Source organism: Theropithecus gelada, chromosome 9, assembly GCF_003255815.1.
Source record: "Theropithecus gelada isolate Dixy chromosome 9, Tgel_1.0, whole genome shotgun sequence".
NCBI classification, from domain to species: Eukaryota; Metazoa; Chordata; class Mammalia; order Primates; family Cercopithecidae; genus Theropithecus; species Theropithecus gelada.
In genome coordinates this window covers 22662931-22675100 of record NC_037677.1, presented here as the reverse complement: position 1 = coordinate 22675100, position 12170 = coordinate 22662931, and the positions used below count along the sequence as shown (strand labels likewise).

At 46.8% G+C, this 12170-nt stretch overlaps 1 pseudogene across 1 annotated transcript; it reads right to left on the bottom strand.

The window, feature by feature from the left end:
* Positions 1–1772: 1772 nt before the first annotated feature.
* On the bottom strand, positions 1773–7770 carry LOC112631603 (annotated as a pseudogene). The gene is made up of 6 exons (XR_003121156.1): positions 7330–7770; positions 6447–7191; positions 4007–6277; positions 3554–3744; positions 2011–3230; positions 1773–1820 (listed from the first exon to the last, which is right to left on the bottom strand). The product of XR_003121156.1 is annotated as a leucine-rich repeat-containing protein 37A3-like (transcript).
* Between the last annotated feature and the right edge of the window lie 4400 nt (positions 7771–12170).

Genomic DNA, 12170 nt, shown 5'->3' with positions numbered 1-12170 from the left:
ATTAATTTGCTACACCCTTCTCCGAAATATGAGACATATTCAAGGCCAAGGTTGTCAATAAAATACGGGCAGAAGTTATACAGAATGAAAAATAAGGTATACACCTGTGTAATCCTCAAGTCTGTTTTTTTCTTCTTGTTTTCACATCATTCAAGTCACCAAAATTTTATTGCTTATTACATGACAAGAAATATAATGTTGGACATAAAATGAATAAAGGAAATTATCCTTAAGAAATCTGCAATGTGGAGAAAAAGATGCAGTAATATAACACTATAATGCAATATAATCCAATGCATATCATACAGTGCAATGAATTCTATGAAAGATCTATTAATAAAAATGCTTGGGGAAAACAGAGGAGGTATAGTGACTCCTGATCCTGGCTTCTGGAGAAAACCAGAAAAGACTATAGAGAGGAGGAAGCATATTTACTGACCTTGAGGAACAAGGAGGATACATTCTGTGGGAAAGAGGTGGGCTGGGCACAGTGTCTCACATCTGTAATCTGAGCACTTTGGGAGGCCAAGGCAGGAGGATCGCTTGCATCCAGGAGTTTGAGGCTGCAGTGAGTTACGATCACACCACTGCACTCCAGCCTGGCCAGTAGAGCAAGGCCTATCACTATCCAAAAAAAAGTTGGGCATTCCATATAGACCACATGCAAAGACAGAGGAGGAACTGAGTTTTGGGAGATAAAGAGGATTTGGAAGGAACATAGAAGGTATGACAAATAGTGAGATAAGAATTTGGGCTGGGCGCGGTGGCTCATGCCTGTAATCCCAGCACTTTTGGAGGCCGAGGCCGGCGGATCACGAGGTCAGGAGATTGAGACCATCCTGGCTAACACGGTGAAACCCCATCTCTACTAAAAATACAAAAAGAAATTAGCTGGGCGAGGTGGCAGGCGCCTGTAGTCCCAGCTGCTCGGGAGGCTGAGGCAGGAGAATGGCGTGAACCCGGGAGGCGGAGCTTGCAGTGAGCCGAGATCGCGCCACTGCACTCTAGCCTGGGTGACAGAGTGAGACTCCGTCTCAAAAAAAAAAAAAAAAAAAAAGAATTTAGAGTAAAATTGGAGGCATCATGTTAGAAATTCAGACGTTAACATGGGGGCTTTAGGGAGCCATTACCTAAATTTAAACAGGGCTGTGGTGATAATTTTTTCTAAAAAAAGCAACACAACAAAATTGAGAGCACTTAGGAGGAAAAATTTGGAAATGGCAGAACCACCGCAAAGGTGGAAAATATTTACTTTTGACTAAATTCCTATATTGAGGCATGTTAGAGAATTCATGAGTGTGTGTGTTTTTAATAGAGCCTAAGCTTCTTGAATTATTATTCACTTTAGTTAGAATCACTGGAGTTCTATGCAAAAAATTAAGACAAAAAGACAAAACAGATACATTGAAAGTTAAGATAACTGAACAAGTAGATTATTCTGCTAGTGTCTTGTAGACTTCTCAGGATGATCAAGAAGTCTACTGTGTCACTGTCAGTGCACAATATATAAAAAACTAATGATTTTTTTTTTTCCACCAGGAACAATGGTATTGTAAAATCTCCACCCCCTGAGGATATGTTTTCAGGTCTGGGTGACTAGACTGGGAAACAAGGGAGGGAATGATGGCCCTGTGCTTCCTCTGCCCGCTGCCTCTGTGGACGTGTGGGCTGCTGGCTTCAGTCCGGCTTTTCTTTCTGATGGCCCTTGTTGTTTATGCTAAGTATTTTTGCAGGAGGCCTGAGGCAGGCTGGGGTCACTCTGTGTTCTCCTCCTATGGCAGGGCTTCACTCTCCTCCCCCTTCTTTGTTGGGGTTTTGCTGTCCCCAGGGTCCCTGTTGAGGATCTCATCCTCATTAGATGACTTCTTGTGCAGCTTCCATGCCTGGTATTTACTCTTGTGGCATTGAGAGGTTTGTACATATCTTTAAGCCAGAGCGGCTGTCTGAGAAAGATTCCACCTGAGTCTCACTTCGCGAACAGCATCTCCTCTATGGCAGAAATCTGAAAATGCCCCTTGAGAATCCTTCATCTTCTTGTGATGACCTTCGGTGAGAATAAATCTCAATGAGGCAGAAAACTAGAATTAAAGTCATTAGTATTTCAGTCATAAATATTGCCAAGATGAGTTTGTCGTTATAGCCATATCCTGGAACTTCTATTGTGAACTCACTCGACTTTTGCTCTTTCTGTTCATTCTGGGCTTCTGTGCTCTCGTTGATATAGTTCTCAGTTTTCCACTGGTCCGTATCCATTCTGCCTTGGACACCTTTACTTCTTGCTGCTCACTGAGAAGCTTCATCAGGAGGCCTGTCCTGGAGATGAGCTTGGCACAGGTCAATTGCACGTGGGTCTCAGAGCAGTCCATCTTCAAGGTCCGGATAACATGAGAAATGAGCCTGCGCACATTGTTGTTGGGGATGAGGGACCGCAGCTGCTGGGTTAGCTGAATTTCAAACTGATCACCTGGAGATGAGAGCAATGAGTAATTGAAGCTTTGGGGCTCGGGGGACAGGTCGGTGCCCACGTTGTTGTATTCCCGTTTTGTCTCAGTTTGTGTAATAGTTGGCCCTAAGTTGAACGCAGTCCCAGCAGAATCTGCCTCAGGAGGAGGATTGTAGTTTGTGTTTTCAGAGATGGTGCCTTCTGGCATAGTAGTGTTTTCCATAAAAATGTTTTCTTCAAAGGCATTTCTTGCAGTTGTGTTTTTTACATTAGTGTTTTCTATAAAATGTTCTGAAGGAGCAAATACTTCCGGAAGAGGATTTTCCTGAGGGCTCGGGTCTCCTAAAGATGAAAAAGCCCCCTGTGAAGGGAAATGCATAGGCTCTTCGCTGCAGAGAACGGAGGCCTCTTTGCGAGCATCAGTCTATCGAGATAACTTTTCTTTCTGAAGTTTGGACTCTTTTTTGGCCTTGGGTGTTCTGTGAGCCATGCGGGAGCGAGTTTTATGAAAGTGGTATTTTTTTCTGGAATGTATGATTGGTTTAGCAGTCTTCATATTTTTAACTCTAGCCTTTGCATTTTCTAAAATGAAAATGGTGTAGGTTAAGTCTTTCCATCTGTCTCTGACCTGAGGTAGGGCTTTTGCAGAGGTGGAGGCAGAAGGCACGCCCATGGAGAACAGTTTCAACATAAAGGAGACTGCTCTTGGGTCAACGAAGGCTTGGTGTAGACGGTGTTTCCCACTAACTTCTCAGACCCCTACTCTATGTGAGGCTGTTTCAGCTGCCTTGGGTTGGACTCCCAAGCCTTTTTTCTTTTTCTTTTTTTTTTTTTTTTGAGACGGAGTCTCGCTCTGTCGCCCAGGCTGGAGTGCAGTGGCCAGATCTCAGCTCACTGCAAGCTCCGCCTCCTGGGTTCACGCCATTCTCCCGCCTTAGCCTCCCGAGTAGCTGGGACCACAGGCACCCGCCACCTCGCCCGGCTAATTTTTTTTGTATTTTTTAGTAGAGATGGGGTTTCACCGTGTTAGCCAGCATGGTCTCGATCTCCTGACCTCGTGATCCGCCCATCTCAGCCTCCCAAAGTGCTGGGATTACAGGCTTGAGCCACTGCGCCCGGCCAGCCCCAAGCCTTTTTTCTTTGGCAGTGTTCTCTGCAAATGTCTTGGCCCATCTTCCCTCCTGATGCTCTGCTTTCCCACCTCTTCGAAGTGCCTTTTCTGGATGCTCTTTGGGCCCATGAGGAGTCTGTTCACTCTGCAAGTTTTTGCCTATACTTTGAATCTTTGCCAGGCTGTTTTCCTGTAGCTGGATAGTTTCTAATTTATTTTCAAATATTTGGCATTTAAAATTGTCCTAGAAACCTGGACTGCATAAGCGTGGCAGTTTTTTCTTCCCTTTTAACTTCATCGATTTTTTCTTGTATTTCTGCATCTAACATATTTTCCAGCAAATACAGCTTTCTCAATTTATTTTCATAAGTTGAGTTGTTGGATACAGGTTGAAGAGAGGGGCTCTTTGTATTGTTTTTCAAAATACCCAGGGGCCTATCTCCATCTTGCACATTTGAAGAAAGCAGTTTAATGAACGGTAACAACATTGATTTCACATCTAGATTTGCCGCTCAGAAATAAGGCAAGATGTAACTTAGTGCACTGATAACATCCCTCTCGTCGTTGGTGTCTAGCTGTCCACTCCCAAAGACTGACAAGTTGATGCTGTTGCTGTCTGAGGCCGCCTCTGGCTCAATAGTCAGCTCAGTGCTCGTGTGCTTCTTCGGGGCTTGTAACACCTTCATGAACGCTCCTTCTGGATTCCCTACAGATGCTTCTTCAGGACAATGTATGGTGTTTGTCAGACATGCATTGTTGCAGTGCAGCTTGACTGTCTTGCAGAGAGCCTCAATGCTATTTTTAAATTGCCAGAAGCAGCAGATCACATGGCTAGGTAAGATCAGTTTCTCCAGTTTAACAGTCATCATGAGAATGTTCTTAATTGTTGTAAATGGGACTTGCATTGTTCCCATGTCTAGATATTTTAATGCTGGCAGTTTAAAAAGATATGGATCTTCAACAGTTGTCAGAGGATTGCGATTGAGAATTAACTTGTGTAAAAACTGTATTCCATGCCAGGCCTGAAATGTTCCAAAGCTCAGTTCTGTAAGTAAATTGCAACCAAGATTTATAAACTGCAAAAATGGTAGTGGTTCAAATGTATGTCTTTCAATAGACTGTATTTTATTGCAGGATAAATCTAAATACTGGAGGGATAGCAGGCCTTCAATTAATCCTTATGTAATTCAGTCAAATAATTTTCATTGAGAATTAGTTTCTCAGTCCAACTGTACGCTTTCCATACATTTCCATCAATGTAAGAAATATCGTTTCCTTGGAAATTTAAGATGCTGAAGGTGCCATTGTAGGTGTTGGGCTCTGGCACAGGCATTTGGCGGAGCCTCTGTTTCAGGCTGAGATCAATACACGACAACGTCTCATTCCACAGGTACAGAGCTCACATATGTTGGTGCTTGTGGAGGCCTTCTGTTCCTCTGGTGCAGTTAAAGCCTTATTTTGGGCATAACTTTCAGACTGAACCAATGAATCCTGAGTAGGTTCTAGTTCAGTAGGTGGACCTGTGACTTCAGTCAGTTTTCGATGCAGAGTCTGAACCTGGTCTGGACGAGGAACTGTAGTCTTCTCCAGGGCTATAGAATGTCCAATCTCTGTAGTGGGCTCTGGAGTGATGGCAAGCCCCAGGTCTGGAGGCTGAGTTGAGGTCTTCTCCATGGTTGGAGGCAGTTTAACCTCTGCAGTAGGTTCTGTAGTTATGGTAAGCTCCAGGTCCAGAGGTGGAACTGTGACTTAAGTCAGGTGTGACTGCTGAGCCTGACCCTTGTCTGAAGGTGGAAGTGTTGCCTCAGGGTGTTTTGGAGGAGGAGCTGTAGTCGTCAGGGCTGTAGAAGGTTCAAAGTCTGTCATGGATTCTGGAGTGATGGTAAGCCCCAGATCCAAAGGTTGAACTGTGGCTTGAGTCAGGTTTGAATGCTGAGTCTGAACCTGGTCTGGATGTGGAAGTGTCACTTTAGGGTGCTTGGGAGGAACTAGGGTCTTCTTCAGGGGTGCAGAATGTCCAACCTCCATAGTGGGTTCTGGAGTGATGGTAAGTCCCAGGTCCAAAGGTTGAACTGTAACGCTGGGTGACATTGGATGCTGAGCTTGATCCTGACCTGGTGTTGGAATTGTTACCTCTTGATATACTGGAAGTTGGGGTACAACTTTTTTAGGAGGCTAAGTTGGGGTCTCCTGCATGGTAGGAGAAAGTTCAACCTCTGTTGTGGATTCTGGAGTGATGGTAAGCCCCAGGTCCAAAGGTTGAACTGTGGCTTGAGTCAGGTTTGAATGCTCTGGAGGTTGGGCTACAACTACATTAGGGAGCTCTGGAGTCTGAGCTGGACCCTCCTCAGCGGTCTGTGGATGCTCAGCTGCAGCCTCCTGCTGGGTTGGAGAGGGATTCTCATTATTAATAGGTTCCGGAAATTGAACTGAAGTCTCTTGTTGAATTGCTAAAGGTAAAGCCTCTTCCAATGACTCTGGAGGCAGAGGTGGGCCCCCATGGTGGATAGCAGGAGGTTCTACATCATTACCTGGCCCTGAGAGCTGAGCTGTAGCCTCCTGGAGGACTGCAGAAGTTCCCACCTCTGCACTAGGCTCTGTTCCTATGGTGAGCTGCATGTCTGGAGGCTTAACAGAGACATTGGGCAAATCTGAATGCTGAGTTTGATGGTGACCTGGAATCGAAACTGTTGACTTCATGATGTTCTGGAGGCTGAGCTGGGTCTCCTGCTGGGTCTGAGAAGATTCAACCCCCCAGAAGACTCAGAAGGCTGAGCTGGCTGCTCCTGCTCACTGGGGGAAAGTTCAGCCTCTATAGGAGGACCTGGAGGCTCAGTTGGAGCTTCCTCTTGGTTTGCAGAAGGTTCCATCTCTTCTGGAGGCTAAGCTGAGGTCTCCTGCTGGGTCTGAGAAGATTCAACCTCCCCAGAAGACTCAGAAGGCTGAGCTGGCTGCTCCTGCTCACTGATGGAAAGTTCACGCTCCATAGGAGGACCTGGAGGCTCAGTTGGGGCCTCCTGTTGGGTCGCAGAATGTTCCACCTCTTCTGGAAGCTGAACTGGGGCCTCCAGCTGGGCTTGGGAAGATTCTGTCTCATTGGTAGGTTCTGAAGTTATGGTAACCTCCACATCTGCAGGTTTAACTGTAATGTTGGGCAAGTTATAATGAGCTTGATCCTCACCTGGAGGTTGAACTGTCACCTCATGATTCGGTAGAGTTTGAGCTTGACTCTCCATAGAGTACTCTGGAGGCCCAGCTGGGACCCCCTGCTGGGTTGAAGAAGGTTCTTCCTCCTCAGGGAGCTGTGGAAGCTGCGCTGGGGCTTCTTGCTGGAGTGAAGAGGACTGGATGTCTTCAAGGGTCTCTGGATTTTGAGTTTCAGACTCTAGATGGAATTGAGAAAGTCCAACTTGCTCAGGGAGCCCTGGGGGCTCATCCAAGTTAACCCGGAGTTCTGGAGGCAGCTGCTGGGATACAGTGTGTCTATACTCCAATATTCAGCCTGCAAAGTCTGTTTCTGATGATGAGGTTTGGATAATTGGTGTGGAATTCCAACAATCTTAGCAAGGCTCCAACACTGAGCTAGATCTTTCTTCAGGTTCTTGGGCGAAACAATAAATTTGGTTGGTTTTGAAACCTTACTGTCTAGTGGAACAAGTATTTCATCTGCCTGATGACCTGCAGCCCGATCAAGATCTGCAGTTTGAAACTTACTTTTGAGGGGAGGAGGCTGAACTAGGGTCTGGTTCTGATCCCCGTTCAGCATTGGAACCACTTCTGGGAGCCTTTCTTGGGGAGTCAGCTTGTCATTTAAATCCTGGTGTGCAGCGGAGAACTGCTCTGACCCCAGGAGCAGCTCTCCAGCTGAATCCGTGTCCAGGTATGGCACCACATTTTCAGTCGATTCCTGGGGTGGGGCTGACATCTGCCAGGAAGCAGAGGGCCCCAGGTAATCAAAGTCCCCCGAGTCTGCCAGGGGAGTAGGCACATGGGGAGATTCCCATGGGAGATGGGAGGAGCGGGAAGACCAGGGCTCAGGCGGCCCCAGGGGTGGCAGGGGAGTTAGAGGTCAGCTTGAGCGGGTCCTTGACCCACTCCAGAGGCTGAGCCTCCTTGACTAGTAGCCACAATAGTTGCCACCTGAGGAGGGGCCATGGGCCCCAGAAACGCAGCTGAACATGACACATGCTGGTGCCGCACACTAAGCTGTAGCCATTCTGGCAGCCCCAAGACCCTCGTGCCCCTTATAAGCGTGCGCCCCGCCCTGTCTTTATGACACCTTTATTTATGCCACCTTTATTAGGCTCGGGTCTAGATCTGCTCCATGTCACCATGGCAATCTGATGTCACAATCCCGCCCAAGCACCCCTTCCCATGCCTCCTCACCGGAATACCCCTCCCCTCCCCTTCGTGAGGGAGGATTTGGGCCGCAGACCCGGGTGGTCCCAGGACTCCAGCGGCCTGCTGTGGTGGGGTAGGGTTGGGTGGGGGCACGGCAGAGCTTCCTGAGGAAGTCACGGGACCTCTCCTGGGGATATTCAGAAGCGCTAGTCCAGTTCTGGCAGCCTGAACTCTTCCTCCTTCAAGGTGAAATCCGAGAGTACTCTTCCTTCCAGGGAGAGCAACTGACCTGTAATCCCAGCTACTCAGGAGGCTAAAGCAGGAGAATCTCTTGAACCTGAGAGAGTCAGAGGCTGCAGTGAGCCGAGATCGCAACATTGCATTCCAGCCTGGAGTGCTGCTGTAGATACTATGGCTCCTGAAGCTGCTTTCCGTGCAGCAACTGGCGTCCTCGTCGTCGTCTTCCAACTCCTCCGGGTAATCGGAGTCATCGTCGTCGTCCTCCGTCTCATCCTCCTAGTTGTCCTCACACTCTTGGGTCTCCTCGGCGTCACCGTCCTCGCTCCTCCTCGCTCTCGAGGTCATCCTATACCACTTTGTCGACAGCCCTCCGGGCCAGGTGGCTGTCCCCGCCTCCTCACCCCGCCCCGCCCCCCGCCGGCCAGGGACGCTGGGGCTGGGGGGTGCTGGCGGCGGCGGCTTCCTCTGGCTACTGCTGCCCACTTTGGGCGAGCTCAGCCGCGTCTTGGGCGCCACCTCAGCCTGGCGGCGGCCCACCTGCCCCGGCTGCTACCGCGTTGCCGCGAGCGGAGCCCCCGGATGAGTTCCGATGCGGGCGGCGGCTGCGGGGCCAGGGCGCAGCGCTCTGCAGCGGGAGCCGCGGGCTACCTGGTCGGCCGGCCCGCCGGCTCCTCAGGTTGGAGCCGAGGTGGGGGGAGAAGGGAAAGCGGGCGGGGAGGGGCGGGCGCAGTGGGGGCGGCGGGCCCGGTAGGGAGGCCCGAGGGCCGGGCGGGTGGAGGGAGAAGGCTCAATCCGAATCGCTGGGGCTCTACTCTGGATCACCTTTAGCCACCATCTTGTTTCTTCCGGCTCGATGTACTAGTGATTCTTAAATCCCTGTAGGTTTCAAGAAAAAAATCTATCTATCTATCTATCTATCTATAGTCTTAATTTGACCGGACCCGGTGGCTCACGCCTGTAATCCCAATACTTTGGGAGGCCGAGGCGGGTGGATCACGAGGTCAAGAGATCAAGACCATCCTGGCCAACAAGGTGAAACCCCGTCTCTACTAAAAATACAAAAATTAGCCGGGTATGGTTGTGGCCACCAGCAGTCCCAGCTACTCCAGAGGCTGAGGCAGAAGGATCACTTGAACCTGGGAGGTGGAGGTTGTAGTTGAGGCACTGCACTCCAGCCTGGCCGCCGAGCGAGACTCTGTCTAAAAAAAAAAAAGCAGTTGGACTCATGATGGAGTCCTGGGGAAACATTCTCAAGATGCAAGGGTGGCACTATGCCAAAGGAGACATTCTGAAAGCAGGAGGCATCATCTTTTATACATATTGAGTCACAGATCTTTATATAGTAGTTCTTCCTCCATAGGAAGAATCTACAGGGAAATAAGAGGTAGCAACAGTAGTGTCCCCAGTTACAAATGCCCCCAATAATCTTCTAAGGGTTTCCTGTGATTCTCATACCTGCAGCTCTGGGATCTGGAAGGCAGGCAAGTCCTGCCCTCTAAAGAAGGTTATATGCCGGCGGGGGGGCTTTAGATTCCTTGGGTCCAGTAACCAAAAGACGATGGGGCAGGATTAATATACCCTGATCAGCAGGAGGAGGTGGGACTGCTTTTCCACAGAAGCAGCAGAGATAATCTCTCTTTCTCTCTCTCTCACTCACATACACACACACACACACACACACTCCCCACCCCCATACTCTCTCTCTTTTGTTATTAATTTCCTGCTGCAGTGCAGTGGCAGGATTTTGGCTCATGGCAACCTCCGCCTCCTGGGTTCAAGCATTTCTCCTGCCTCAGCCTCCCGAGTAGCTGGGACTATAGGCGAATGCCACCACACCGGACTAATTTTTGTATATTCAGTAGAGACGGGGTTTCACCATGTTGGCCAGGATAGTCTCAATCTCTTGAGCTTGTGATCTGCCAGCCTTGGCCTCCCAAAGTGCTGGGATTACAGACATGAGCCACCGAGCCCACCCTGTCTTCCTTAATTCTATTGTGTGTTGAGAAGTTTGTTAACTTTTCCAAACAGTAGATTATTTACTTATAGGTTAGATGTATCTTCTTATAGTAATTTCACTTGGAGGATAAATTTTATTTTATTTTATTTATTTTTATTATACTTTAAGTTCTGGGATACATGTGCAGAACATGCAGGTTTGTTACATAGGTATGCACGTGCCATGGTGGTTTGGTGCACCCATCAACCCATCATCTACGTTAGGTATTTCTCCTAATGTTATCCCTCCTGGACTCCCCCACCCCCAGACTGGCCCCAGTATGTGGTGTTCCACTTCGTGTCCGTGTGTTCTCATTGTTCAACTCCCCCTTATGAGTGATGTATCTCAAAATAATAAAAGCTATTTATGACCAACCCACAGCCAATATCATACTGAATGGGCAAAAGCTGGGAGCATTCCCTTTGAAAACTGACACAAGACAAGGATGCCCTCTCTCACCACGCCTATTTAACAAAGTATTGGAAGTTCTGGCCAAGGCAATCAGGCAAGAGAAAGAAATGAAAGGAGCTGGGCACATTCCTCAGCCCCGGGCTCAAAACTCCCTGAGCCCAGTACAAACACATCCCATCCTCCCATCCCACCACATACCACCATATATCTCTCAAACTCCCTGAGCCCAGTACAAACACCACCTGGAAAGTCTCCGATAAGGGGACAGCCATTCAAGGTTACTGAAAGCGCGGGAGCCAAAAGAATTTCTTTGTTCCCCTGCAACTTTCGGGCTATAAAAAGCAAACGCTCGCATTGTTCGGGGCCCTCTTGTATACTGTGGAATGGAGGGACCAGGTTCAAACTTGTAGTAAAGATCCTTGCCGCTTGGCTTTGACTCTGGACTCTGGTGGTCTTCTTTGGGGAACAAACAGTCTGGGCATAACAGAAATAAAGCATATTCATATAGGAAGAGAGGAAGTTAAATCATCTCTGTTTGCAGATGACATGATTGTATATTTAGAAAACCCCATCGTCTCAGCCCAAAATCTCCTTAAGCTGATAAGCAACTTCAACAAAGTCTCAGGATACAAAATCAGTGTGCAAAAAATCTCAGGCATTCTTATACACCAAAAATAGCGATCCAAATCATGAGTGAACTCCCATTCACAATTGCTACAAAGAGAATAAAATACCTAGGAATACAACTTACAAGGGATGTGAAAGACCTCTTCAAGGAGAACTACAAACCACTGCTCAAGGAAATAAGAGAGGACACAAACATATGGAAAAACATTCCTTGCTCATGAATAGGAAGAATCAATATCGTGAAAATGGCCATACTGCCCAAAGTAATTTATAGATTCAGTGCTATCCCCATCAAGTTACCATTGACTTTCTTCACAGAGTTAGAAAAAACTACTTTAAATTTCTTATGGAACCAAAAAAGAGCCCGTATAGCTAAGACAATCCTGAGCAGAAAGAACAAAGCTGGAGGCATCACACTACCTGACTTCAAACTATACTACAAGGAGGATAAATTTTAAAAATCTGAAGCACAATAATTTTTTGTTGACCTTTAAAAAAGAAGTATATTTTTAATTTGGAAGGTACAGTGTTAGATATTTTTACTAAAATAACATAATTATTTGCACACTGTCTCATGTAATTACTCTGTTAGTTCCTATGAACCTGATTATAAACCAGCAATATTTCTTTTGGCATATTTATAAACTTTTATTTTTATATTTGAATAAATGTATTTAATTTAAAAATTGTATATTTTAAAATTATGGACTCTGCATTTACTCAAAAATTTCTTCTCCTAATTGATAAACCTATTTCTGATTAGCATTTCTCTAGTTTATATATCTACAATCACAGCTGTTTCCTATACTAATCTTTTCTGCATATATACTGAGGGTGTCTTATTTACAACATAATATTTTAACAAAATATTTTAACAACCTAAGAGTTATTGTTTTCTAATTATGGAGTATAGTTTTTATTATTTTTCATTTTTTATTGTTGAAGATGCTTATTCTGTCTTTCATAATTTACGATACTTTCATTTTTTTTTTTTCTTTTTT